Source organism: Lampetra fluviatilis, chromosome 78, assembly GCF_964198595.1.
Source record: "Lampetra fluviatilis chromosome 78, kcLamFluv1.1, whole genome shotgun sequence".
Classification (NCBI taxonomy): domain Eukaryota; kingdom Metazoa; phylum Chordata; class Hyperoartia; order Petromyzontiformes; family Petromyzontidae; genus Lampetra; species Lampetra fluviatilis.
Window position 1 is genome coordinate 396,488 of NC_136352.1, and position 15,270 is coordinate 411,757.

Genomic DNA, 15,270 nt, shown 5'->3' on the forward strand with positions numbered 1-15,270 from the left:
CAGCGCTCACCCACAGACTCAGCACTCACCCACAGACCCAGCACTCACCCACAGACTCACCACTCGCCCACAGAATCAGCGCTCACCCACAGACTCACCACTCGCCCACAGACTCACCACTCGCCCACAGACTCACCCACGGACTCACCACTCACCCACAGACTCAGCACTCACCCACAGACTCAGCGCTCACCCACAGACTCACCACTCACCCACAAACTCAGCGCTCACCCACAGACTCACCACACACCCACAGACTCACCACTCACCCACAGACTCACCACTCACCCACAGACTCACCCACAGACTCACCACTCACCCACAGACTCACCACTCACCCACAGAATCAGCGCTCACCCACAGACTCACCACTCGCCCACAGACTCACCCACAAACTCACCATTCACCCACAGACTCACCACTCACCGACAGACGCACCACTCACCCACAGACTCAGCACTCACCCACAGACTCAGCACTCACCCACAGACTCACCACTCACCCACAGACTCACCACTTACCGACAGACTCACCACTCACCCACAGACTCACCACTCGCCCACAAACTCACCCACAGACTCACCACTCACCGACAGACGCACCACTCACCCACAGACTCACCACTCACCCACAGACTCAGCGCTCACCCACAGACTCAGCACTCACCCACAGACCCACCACTCACCCACAGACTCACCACTCACCCACAGAATCAGCGCTCACCCACAGACTCACCATTCGCCCACAGACTCACCCACGGACTCACCACTCACCCACAGACTCACTCACAGACTCGCCACTCACCCACAGACTCACCACTCGCCCACAAACTCACCCACAGACTCAGCACTCACCCACAGACTCACCACTCACCCACAGACTCACCACTCACCCACAGACTCAGCACTCACCCACAGACCCAGCACTCACCCACAGACCCACCACTCACCCACAGACTCACCACTCACCCACAGAATCAGCGCTCACCCACAGACTCACCACTCGCCCACAGACTCACCCACGGACTCACCACTCACCCACAGACCCACCACTCACCCACAGACTCACCACTCACCCACAGACTCACCACTCACCCACAGACTCACCACTCGCCCACAGACTCACCACTCACCACAGACTCAGCACTCACCCACAGACTCACCACTCACCCACAGACTCACCACTCACCCACAGTCTCAGCGCTCACCCACAGACTCAGCACTCACCCACAGACCCACCACTCACCCACAGACTCACCACTCACCCACAGAATCAGCGCTCACCCACAGACTCACCACTCGCCCACAGACTCACCCACGGACTCACCACTCACCCACAGACTCAGCACTCACCCACAGACTCAGCTCTCACCCACAGACTCACCACTCACCCACAAACTCAGCGCTCACCCACACACTCACCACTCACCCACAGACTCACTCACAGACTCACCACTCACCCACAGACTCACCACTCACCCACAGACTCACCACTCACCCACAGAATCAGCGCTCACCCACAGACTCACCACTCGCCCACAGACTCACCCACGGACTCACCATTCACCCACAGACTCACCCACAGACTCACCACTCACCCACAGACTCACCACTCGCCCACAAACTCACCCACAGACTCACCACTCACCGACAGACGCACCACTCACCCACAGACTCACCACTCACCCACAGACTCAGTGCTCACCCACAGACTCAGCACTCACCCACAGACCCAGCACTCACCCACAGACCCACCACTCACCCACAGACTCACCACTCACCCACAGAATCAGCGCTCACCCACAGACTCACCACTCGCCCGCAGACTCACCCACGGACTCACCACTCACCCACAGACTCACCCACAGACTCACCACTCACCCACAGACTCACCACTCGCCCACAAACTCACCCACAGACTCAGCACTCACCCACAGACTCACCACTCACCCACAGACTCACCACTCACCCACAGACTCAGCGCTCACCCACAGACTCAGCACTCACCCACAGACTCACCACTCACCCACAGACTCACCACTCACCCACAGAATCAGCGCTCACCCACAGTCTCACCACTTGCCCACAGACTCACCCACGGACTCACCACTCACCCACAGACTCACCCACAGACTCACCACTCACACACAGACTCACCACTCACCACAGACTCACCACTCACCACAGACTCACCACTCACCCACAGACTCAGCACTCACCCACAGACTCAGCGCTCACCCACAGACTCACCACTCACCCACAAACTCAGCGCTCACCCACAGACTCACCCACAGACTCACCACACACCCACAGACTCACCACTCACCCACAAACCCACCACTCACCCACAGACTCACCCACAGACTCACCACTCACCCACAGACTCACCACTCACCCACAGAATCAGCGCTCACCCACAGACTCACCACTCGCCCACAGACTCACCCACGGACTCACCATTCACCCACAGACTCACCCACAGACTCACCACTCACCGACAGACGCACCACTCACCCACAGACTCACCACTCATCCACAGACTCAGCACTCACCCACAGACTCACCACTCACCCACAGACTCACCACTTACCGACAGACTCACCACTCACCCACAGACTCACCACTCGCCCACAAACTCACCCACAGACTCACCACTCACCGACAGACGCACCACTCACCCACAGACTCACTCACCACTCACCCACAGACTCGCCACTCACCCGAGGACTCGGCACTCACCCACAGACTCGGCACTCACCCACAGACTCACCGCTCACCCACAGACTCACCACTCACCCACAGACTCACCACTCGCCCACAAACTCACCCACAGACTCAGCACTCACCCACAGACTCACCACTCACCCACAGACTCACCACTCACCCACAGACTCACCGCTCACCCACAGACTCAGCGCTCACCCACAGACTCAGCACTCACCCACAGACCCACCACTCACCCACAGACTCAGCACTCACCCACAGACTCAGCTCTCACCCACAGACTCACCACTCACCCACAAACTCAGCGCTCACCCACACACTCACCACTCACCCACAGACTCACTCACAGACTCACCACTCACCCACAGACTCACCCACAGAATCAGTGCTCACCCACAGACTCACCACTCGCCCACAGACTCACCCACGGACTCACCATTCACCCACAGACTCACCCACAGACTCACCACTCACCGACAGACGCACCACTCACCCACAGACTCAGCACTCACCCACAGACTCACCACTCACCCACAGACTCACCACTTACCGACAGACTCACCACTCACCCACAGACTCACCACTCGCCCACAAACTCACCCACAGACTCACCACTCACCGACAGACGCACCACTCACCCACAGACTCACCACTCACCCACAGACTCAGTGCTCACCCACAGACCCAGCACTCACCCACAGACCCACCACTCACCCACAGACTCACCACTCACCCACAGAATCAGCGCTCACCCACAGACTCACCACTCGCCCGCAGACTCACCCACGGACTCACCACTCACCCACAGACTCACCCACAGACTCACCACTCACCCACAGACTCACCACTCACCCACAAACTCACCCACAGACTCAGCACTCACCCACAGACTCACCACTCACCCACAGACTCACCACTCACCCACAGACTCAGCGCTCACCCACAGACTCACCACTCGCCCACAGACTCACCCACGGACTCACCACTCACCCACAGACTCACCCACAGACTCACCACTCACCACAGACTCACCACTCACCCACAGACTCAGCACTCACCCACAGAATCAGCGCTCACCCACAGTCTCACCACTTGCCCACAGACTCACCCACGGACTCACCACTCACCCACAGACTCACCCACAGACTCACCACTCACACACAGACTCACCACTCACCACAGACTCACCACTCACCACAGACTCACCACTCACCCACAGACTCAGCACTCACCCACAGACTCAGCGCTCACCCACAGACTCACCACTCACCCACAAACTCAGCGCTCACCCACAGACTCACCCACAGACTCACCACACACCCACAGACTCACCACTCACCCACAAACCCACCACTCACCCACAGACTCACCCACAGACTCACCACTCACCCACAGACTCACCACTCACCCACAGAATCAGCGCTCACCCACAGACTCACCACTCGCCCACAGACTCACCCACGGACTCACCATTCACCCACAGACTCACCCACAGACTCACCACTCACCGACAGACGCACCACTCACCCACAGACTCACCACTCATCCACAGACTCAGCACTCACCCACAGACTCACCACTCACCCACAGACTCACCACTTACCGACAGACTCACCACTCACCCACAGACTCACCACTCGCCCACAAACTCACCCACAGACTCACCACTCACCGACAGACGCACCACTCACCCACAGACTCACTCACCACTCACCCACAGACTCGCCACTCACCCGAGGACTCGGCACTCACCCACAGACTCGGCACTCACCCACAGACTCACCGCTCACCCACAGACTCACCACTCACCCACAGACTCACCACTCGCCCACAAACTCACCCACAGACTCAGCACTCACCCACAGACTCACCACTCACCCACAGACTCACCACTCACCCACAGACTCACCACTCACCCACAGACTCAGCGCTCACCCACAGACTCAGCACTCACCCACAGACCCACCACTCACCCACAGACTCAGCACTCACCCACAGACTCAGCTCTCACCCACAGACTCACCACTCACCCACAAACTCAGCGCTCACCCACACACTCACCACTCACCCACAGACTCACTCACAGACTCACCACTCACCCACAGACTCACCACTCACCCACAGAATCAGTGCTCACCCACAGACTCACCACTCGCCCACAGACTCACCCACGGACTCACCATTCACCCACAGACTCACCCACAGACTCACCACTCACCGACAGACGCACCACTCACCCACAGACTCAGCACTCACCCACAGACTCACCACTCACCCACAGACTCACCACTTACCGACAGACTCACCACTCACCCACAGACTCACCACTCGCCCACAAACTCACCCACAGACTCACCACTCACCGACAGACGCACCACTCACCCACAGACTCACCACTCACCCACAGACTCAGTGCTCACCCACAGACTCAGCACTCACCCACAGACCCAGCACTCACCCACAGACCCACCACTCACCCACAGACTCACCACTCACCCACAGAATCAGCGCTCACCCACAGACTCACCACTCGCCCGCAGACTCACCCACGGACTCACCACTCACCCACAGACTCACCCACAGACTCACCACTCACCCACAGACTCACCACTCACCCACAAACTCACCCACAGACTCAGCACTCACCCACAGACTCACCACTCACCCACAGACTCACCACTCACCCACAGACTCAGCGCTCACCCACAGACTCAGCACTCACCCACAGACTCACCACTCACCCACAGACTCACCACTCACCCACAGAATCAGCGCTCACCCACAGACTCACCACTCGCCCACAGACTCACCCACGGACTCACCACTCACCCACAGACTCACCCACAGACTCACCACTCACCACAGACTCACCACTCACCCACAGACTCAGCACTCACCCACAGACTCAGCGCTCACCCACAGACTCACCACTCACCCACAAACTCAGCGCTCACCCACAGACTCACCCACAGACTCACCACACACCCACAGACTCACCACTCACCCACAGACCCACCACTCACCCACAGACTCACCCACAGACTCACCACTCACCCACAGACTCACCACTCACCCACAGAATCAGCGCTCACCCACAGACTCACCACTCGCCCACAGACTCACCCACGGACTCACCATTCACCCACAGACTCACCCACAGACTCACCACTCACCGACAGACGCACCACTCACCCACAGACTCACCACTCATCCACAGACTCAGCACTCACCCACAGACTCACCACTCACCCACAGACTCACCACTCACCCACAGAATCAGCGCTCACCCACAGACTCACCACTCGCCCACAGACTCACCCACAAACTCACCATTCACCCACAGACTCACCACTCACCGACAGACGCACCACTCACCCACAGACTCAGCACTCACCCACAGACTCAGCTTTCACCCACAGACTCACCACTCACCCACAGACTCACCACTTACCGACAGACTCACCACTCACCCACAGACTCACCACTCGCCCACAAACTCACCCACAGACTCACCACTCACCGACAGACGCACCACTCACCCACAGACTCACCACTCACCCACAGACTCAGCGCTCACCCACAGACTCAGCACTCACCCACAGACCCACCACTCACCCACAGACTCACCACTCACCCACAGAATCAGCGCTCACCCACAGACTCACCATTCGCCCACAGACTCACCCACGGACTCACCACTCACCCACAGACTCACTCACAGACTCGCCACTCACCCACAGACTCACCACTCGCCCACAAACTCACCCACAGACTCAGCACTCACCCACAGACTCACCACTCACCCACAGACTCACCACTCACCCACAGACTCAGCGCTCACCCACAGACTCAGCACTCACCCACAGACCCAGCACTCACCCACAGACCCACCACTCACCCACAGACTCACCACTCACCCACAGAATCAGCGCTCACCCACAGACTCACCACTCGCCCACAGACTCACCCACGGACTCACCACTCACCCACAGACCCACCACTCACCCACAGACTCACCACTCACCCACAGACTCACCACTCACCCACAGACTCACCACTCACCCACAGACTCACCACTCACCACAGACTCAGCACTCACCCACAGACTCACCACTCACCCACAGACTCACCACTCACCCACAGTCTCAGCGCTCACCCACAGACTCAGCACTCACCCACAGACCCACCACTCACCCACAGACTCACCACTCACCCACAGAATCAGCGCTCACCCACACTCACCACTCGCCCACAGACTCACCCACGGACTCACCACTCACCCACAGACCCACCACTCACCCACAGACTCACCACTCACCCACAGACTCACCACTCACCCACAGACTCACCACTCACCCACAGACTCACCACTCACCACAGACTCAGCACTCACCCACAGACTCACCACTCACCCACAGACTCACCACTCACCCACAGTCTCAGCGCTCACCCACAGACTCAGCACTCACCCACAGACCCACCACTCACCCACAGACTCACCACTCACCCACAGAATCAGCGCTCACCCACAGACTCACCACTCGCCCACAGACTCACCCACGGACTCACCACTCACCCACAGACTCAGCACTCACCCACAGACTCAGCTCTCACCCACAGACTCACCACTCACCCACAAACTCAGCTCTCACCCACACACTCACCACTCACCCACAGACTCACTCACAGACTCACCACTCACCCACAGACTCACCACTCACCCACAGACTCACCACTCACCCACAGAATCAGCGCTCACCCACAGACTCACCACTCGCCCACAGACTCACCCACGGACTCACCATTCACCCACAGACTCACCCACAGACTCACCACTCACCCACAGACTCACCACTCGCCCACAAACTCACCCACAGACTCACCACTCACCGACAGACGCACCACTCACCCACAGACTCACCACTCACCCACAGACTCAGTGCTCACCCACAGACTCAGCACTCACCCACAGACCCAGCACTCACCCACAGACCCACCACTCACCCACAGACTCACCACTCACCCACAGAATCAGCGCTCACCCACAGACTCACCACTCGCCCGCAGACTCACCCACGGACTCACCACTCACCCACAGACTCACCCACAGACTCACCACTCACCCACAGACTCACCACTCGCCCACAAACTCACCCACAGACTCAGCACTCACCCACAGACTCACCACTCACCCACAGACTCACCACTCACCCACAGACTCAGCGCTCACCCACAGACTCAGCACTCACCCACAGACTCACCACTCACCCACAGACTCACCACTCACCCACAGTCTCACCACTTGCCCACAGACTTACCCACGGACTCACCACTCACCCACAGACTCACCCACAGACTCACCACTCACACACAGACTCACCACTCACCACAGACTCACCACTCACCACAGACTCACCACTCACCCACAGACTCAGCACTCACCCACAGACTCAGCGCTCACCCACAGACTCACCACTCACCCACAAACTCAGCGCTCACCCACAGACTCACCCACAGACTCACCACACACCCACAGACTCACCACTCACCCACAGACCCACCACTCACCCACAGACTCACCCACAGACTCACCACTCACCCACAGACTCACCACTCACCCACAGAATCAGCGCTCACCCACAGACTCACCACTCGCCCACAGACTCACCCACGGACTCACCATTCACCCACAGACTCACCCACAGACTCACCACTCACCGACAGACGCACCACTCACCCACAGACTCACCACTCATCCACAGACTCAGCACTCACCCACAGACTCACCACTCACCCACAGACTCACCACTTACCGACAGACTCACCACTCACCCACAGACTCACCACTCGCCCACAAACTCACCCACAGACTCACCACTCACCGACAGACGCACCACTCACCCACAGACTCACTCACCACTCACCCACAGACTCGCCACTCACCCGAGGACTCGGCACTCACCCACAGACTCGGCACTCACCCACAGACTCACCGCTCACCCACAGACTCACCACTCACCCACAGACTCACCACTCGCCCACAAACTCACCCACAGACTCAGCACTCACCCACAGACTCACCACTCACCCACAGACTCACCACTCACCCACAGACTCACCACTCACCCACAGACTCAGCGCTCACCCACAGACTCAGCACTCACCCACAGACCCACCACTCACCCACAGACTCAGCACTCACCCACAGACTCAGCTCTCACCCACAGACTCACCACTCACCCACAAACTCAGCGCTCACCCACACACTCACCACTCACCCACAGACTCACTCACAGACTCACCACTCACCCACAGACTCACCACTCACCCACAGACTCACCACTCACCCACAGAATCAGCGCTCACCCACAGACTCACCACTCGCCCACAGACTCACCCACGGACTCACCATTCACCCACAGACTCACCCACAGACTCACCACTCACCGACAGACGCACCACTCACCCACAGACTCACCACTCACCCACAGACTCAGTGCTCACCCACAGACTCAGCACTCACCCACAGACCCAGCACTCACCCACAGACCCACCACTCACCCACAGACTCACCACTCACCCACAGAATCAGCGCTCACCCACAGACTCACCACTCGCCCGCAGACTCACCCACGGACTCACCACTCACCCACAGACTCACCCACAGACTCACCACTCACCCACAGACTCACCACTCACCCACAAACTCACCCACAGACTCAGCACTCACCCACAGACTCACCACTCACCCACAGACTCACCACTCACCCACAGACTCAGCGCTCACCCACAGACTCAGCACTCACCCACAGACTCAGCGCTCACCCACAGACTCACCACTCACCCACAAACTCAGCGCTCACCCACAGACTCACCCACAGACTCACCACACACCCACAGACTCACCACTCACCCACAGACCCACCACTCACCCACAGACTCACCCACAGACTCACCACTCACCCACAGACTCACCACTCACCCACAGACTCACCACTCACCCACAGAATCAGCGCTCACCCACAGACTCACCACTCGCCCACAGACTCACCCACGGACTCACCATTCACCCACAGACTCACCCACAGACTCACCACTCACCGACAGACGCACCACTCACCCACAGACTCACCACTCATCCACAGACTCAGCACTCACCCACAGACTCACCACTCACCCACAGACTCACCACTTACCGACAGACTCACCACTCACCCACAGACTCACCACTCGCCCACAAACTCACCCACAGACTCACCACTCACCGACAGACGCACCACTCACCCACAGACTCACTCACCACTCACCCACAGACTCGCCACTCACCCGAGGACTCGGCACTCACCCACAGACTCGGCACTCACCCACAGACTCGGCACTCACCCACAGACTCACCGCTCACCCACAGACTCGGCACTCACCCACAGACTCGGCACTCACCCACAGACTCAGCACTCACCCACAGACCAAGCACTCACCCACAGACCCACCACTCACCCACAGACTCACCACTCACCCACAGAATCAGCGCTCACCCACAGACTCACCACTCACCCACAGACTCACCCACGGACTCACCACTCACCCACAGACTCACCCACAGACTCACCACTCACCCACAGACTCACCACTCACCACAGACTCACCACTCACCCACAGACTCAGCACTCACCCACAGACTCAGCGCTCACCCACAGGCTCACCACTCACCCCAGACCCAGCACTCACCCACCCCACAGACCCACCACTCACCCACAGACTCACCACTCACCCACAGAATCAGCGCTCACCCACAGACTCACCACTCGCCCACAGACTCACCCACGGACTCACCACTCACCCACAGACTCACCCACAGACTCACCACTCACCCACAGACTCACCACTCGCCCACAAACTCACCCACAGACTCAGCACTCACCCACAGACTCACCACTCACCCACAGACTCACCACTCACCCACAGACTCAGCGCTCACCCACAGACTCAGCACTCACCCACAGACCCAGCACTCACCCACAGACCCACCACTCACCCACAGACTCACCACTCACCCACAGAATCAGCGCTCACCCACAGACTCACCACTCGCCCACAGACTCACCCACGGACTCACCACTCACCCACAGACTCACCCACAGACTCACCACTCACCACAGACTCACCACTCACCCACAGACTCAGCACTCGCCCACAGACTCAGCGCTCACCCACAGACTCACCACTCACCCACAAACTCAGCGCTCACCCACAGACTCACCACACACCCACAGACTCACCACTCACCCACAGACCCACCACTCACCCACAGACTCACCCACAGACTCACCACTCACCCACAGACTCACCACTCACCCACAGAATCAGCGCTCACCCACAGACTCACCACTCGCCCACAGACTCACCCACGGACTCACCATTCACCCACAGACTCACCCACAGACTCACCACTCACCGACAGACGCACCACTCACCCACAGACTCACCACTCACCCACAGACTCAGCACTCACCCACAGACTCACCACTCACCCACAGACTCACCACTCGCCCACAAACTCACCCACAGACTCACCACTCACCGACAGACGCACCACTCACCCACAGACTCACTCACCACTCACCCACAGACTCGCCACTCACCCGAGGACTCGGCACTCACCCACAGACTCGGCACTCACCCACAGACTCGGCACTCACCCACAGACTCGGCACTCACCCACAGACTCGGCACTCACCCACAGACTCGGCACTCACCCACAGACTCGGCACTCACCGACAGACTCGGCACTCACCCACAGACTCGGCACTCACCCACAGACTCAGCACTCACCCACAGACCCACCACTCACCCACAGACTCACCACTCACCCACAGAATCAGCGCTCATCCACAGACTCACCACTCGCCCACAGACTCACCCACGGACTCACCACTCACCCACAGACTCACCACTCACCCACAGACTCACCACTCACCACAGACTCACCACTCACCTACAGACTCACCACTCACCCACAAACTCAGCGCTCACCCACAGAATCAGCGCTCACCCACAGACTCACCACTCACCCACAGACCCAGCACTCACCCACCCCACAGACCCACCACTCACCCACAGACTCACTCACCACTCACCCACAGACTCGCCACTCACCCGAGGACTCGGCACTCACCCACAGAATCAGCGCTCACCCACAGACTCACCACTCGCCCACAGACTCACCCACGGACTCACCACTCACCCACAGACTCACCCACAGACTCACCACTCACCCACAGACTCACCACTCGCCCACAAACTCACCCACAGACTCAGCACTCACCCACAGACTCACCACTCACCCACAGACTCACCGCTCACCCACAGACTCAGCGCTCACCCACAGACTCAGCACTCACCCACAGACCCAGCACTCACCCACAGACTCACCACTCACCCACAGAATCAGCGCTCACCCACAGACTCACCACTCGCCCACAGACTCACCCACAGACTCACCACTCGCCCACAGACTCACCACTCGCCCACAAACTCACCCACAGACTCAGCACTCACCCACAGACTCACCACTCACCCACAGACTCAGCGCTCACCCACAGACTCGGCACTCACCCACAGACCCAGCACTCACCCACAGACCCACCACTCACCCACAGACTCACCACTCACCCACAGAATCAGCGCTCACCCACAGACTCACCACTCGCCCACAGACTCACCCACGGACTCACCACTCACCCACAGACTCACCACTCACCCACAGACTCACCGCTCACCCACAGACTCACCGCTCACCCACAGACTCAGCGCTCACCCACAGACTCAGCACTCACCCACAGACCCAGCACTCACCCACAGACCCACCACTCACGCACAGACTCACCACTCACCCACAGAATCAGCGCTCACCCACAGACTCACCACTCGCCCACAGACTCACCCACAGACTCACCACTCACCCACAGACTCACCACTCACCACAGACTCACCACTCGCCCACAAACTCACCACTCACCCACAGACTCAGCGCTCACCCACAGACTCAGCACTCACCCACAGACCCAGCACTCACCCACAGACTCACCTCTCACCCACAGAATCAGCGCTCACCCACAGACTCACCACTCGCCCACAGACTCACCCACGGACTCACCACTCACCCACAGACTCACCCACAGACTCACCACTCACCCACAGACTCACCACTCGCCCACAAACTCACCCACAGACTCAGCACTCACCCACAGACTCACCACTCACCCACAGACTCACCACTCACCCACAGACTCAGCGCTCACCCACAGACTCAGCACTCACCCACAGACCCAGCACTCACCCACAGACCCACCACTCACCCACAGACTCACCACTCACCCACAGAATCAGCGCTCACCCACAGACTCACCACTCGCCCACAGACTCACCCACGGACTCACCACTCACCCACAGACTCACCCACAGACTCACCACTCACCCACAGAGTCACCACTCACCCATAGACTCACCACTCACCCACAGACTCAGTACTCACCCAAAACGTCTTACTCATATTATAAATGTTGTGGCTTGGCTCTCCAACACATTGGTGTGCTGTACTAGTGACGAATTGGCATGTTTTGTTTACGTGACAACCCTTACTAGTTGGGTGTGTCGGGTTTTAACGACACATTTAGAAATGTACGCAATCTAATCTAAAAACCTCTTATGAAGTGAGGAATGTATGGAAAAGAAGACTTTTCCTTTTGGCTGCAGAGTACGCACCTGGTTGCAGCCATTGCAGTGCTGTTTGCAAGCTGGCTTGGTTGTCGGTGGACTTGAGTTGTATTAGCTGTGGCAGCATTCATCTGTGCTGTGTTAGTTTTCTGTGTAGCTTATTGCTGTTGAGTTGCATTCACTCTAGGTGCAGGCATAGCAGTACTGGTCGCATGCCGTCCTGCTTCTTTGTGTTCAGTAGTGTCATTATCAATAGGTGCAGCCATCGCAACATTGTCTTGGAGATTCATTAGCTTTATGTGCAGCACAGGCGGCATGCCGTCTCACTTGTTTGTGTTCAGGAGCTCTAATTGCAGCCATTGCAGCATTTGTACGAATGGCATCAATTATTGTAATCGGCTTCAGTGAAGACAAGCGCACGGTTTCCGCAAGGAACATAGTTGGAGGTCAAAGTTAATAAGCAGAAAAGAGTAAATAGAACTGGTCTTTATCAAAAATGCGTCTGAAATAAATGTAGTCCAACTTTACTTATTCTGGGTCATTGAGAATTAAAATGATTCTTAAAATTGTTGTTTGGCTCTAGTTTTCAAGATATGCTAATCATTCCAGTACATACGACCCTTGACTTTGGGAATGGCAGAGGATGTGTGAGTTACAAAGAGAATGTTATTCATTTTAAACTAGAAATTACTAAAATAAATCTTTGAATGCATCTATGAATAAATCTATAACTGGGTTTGGACTGTACTTGCTTGATATGAAGCTTTCGTGACTGCTGGAATTCATACTCTTTGGTTCTTTCGGTAAAGTCACGTAGGTATAACATAAAATGAAATAAATCACGACGTTTCTGGCGCAACACAAGCGTCCATCATCAGTGGGAAAGCAGGGTCTGCTGCTGAGGCCAACTGTTTTAAAAAAGGTTTGAAATGCGGAGACAACCTTCTGAGGATCCAACCAAAACCATCACTTTACCGTACATAGCAGGGGTTACCAAACAAACACAAGATTCAGGTTCATTTCAATACAGTACACAAAATCCATGATTTAATCCCATCTGTAAAAGATGTGATTCCTGACATGCAATACCCTGGTCTTTACAAACTGTGAGCTGTGGTTGCGGCAGCAGTTACATTGGGGAAACGAAACGACATGTCTTGGACCGCGTCCGTGAACGCAAGTCAGATCTGAAACATGGTAGGACCAATTGCCGATCATTGTTTTAATGTTGTGGGCTCGCACGAAATTGATTTTTCCAAGACGGAGGTACTCTGCAAACCTACCGGCTACCTTCAGAGATTTGTTCACGAAGCCATCCAGATATATAAACACAGACACAACTTCAACCGGGAGGATGGGTACAAACTGAGCAATCATTGGAAGGACGTTATTAACCAGGTGAAGTCTTAACTGACTGATGTTTCCATCTAACCTGCATATGTCAGCTGTTATTTCCACTTTGTCTCTCTCTCTCTTAGATCTCTCATTCTGACATGTCTGTTGCATTGCACTCTGATGCCTTTGGATTGCACTCTCATGCTCGCATGTCTGTTGCATTGCACTTTCATACTCGCAGGCCTTTCAGATTACACCCGTTGGGTTGCACTCCCTCGTCGAGGAGGCCGCTCTTTTTCTTTTCTACAGTTACATGCTAATTTCTCAAATTAACATCATGCTAATCTCGCACATTAACATAGCCACTTCCGTGCCCTCTAATTTCTCACATTAACATCATGCTGATCCCTCACATTAACATAGCCACTTCCGTGCGCTCGTCAAGGAGGCCGCTCTCCTATCTTACAGTTACATGCTAATTTCTCACATTAACATC

The 15,270-nt window shown here is 56.9% G+C and overlaps 1 protein-coding gene across 1 annotated transcript in view; it reads left to right on the forward strand.

Moving 5' to 3' along the window:
* Positions 1-15,270, forward strand: part of LOC144953570 (uncharacterized) — a 48,547-nt gene that overhangs the window by 1,682 nt on the left and 31,595 nt on the right. The window lies entirely within an intron of this gene.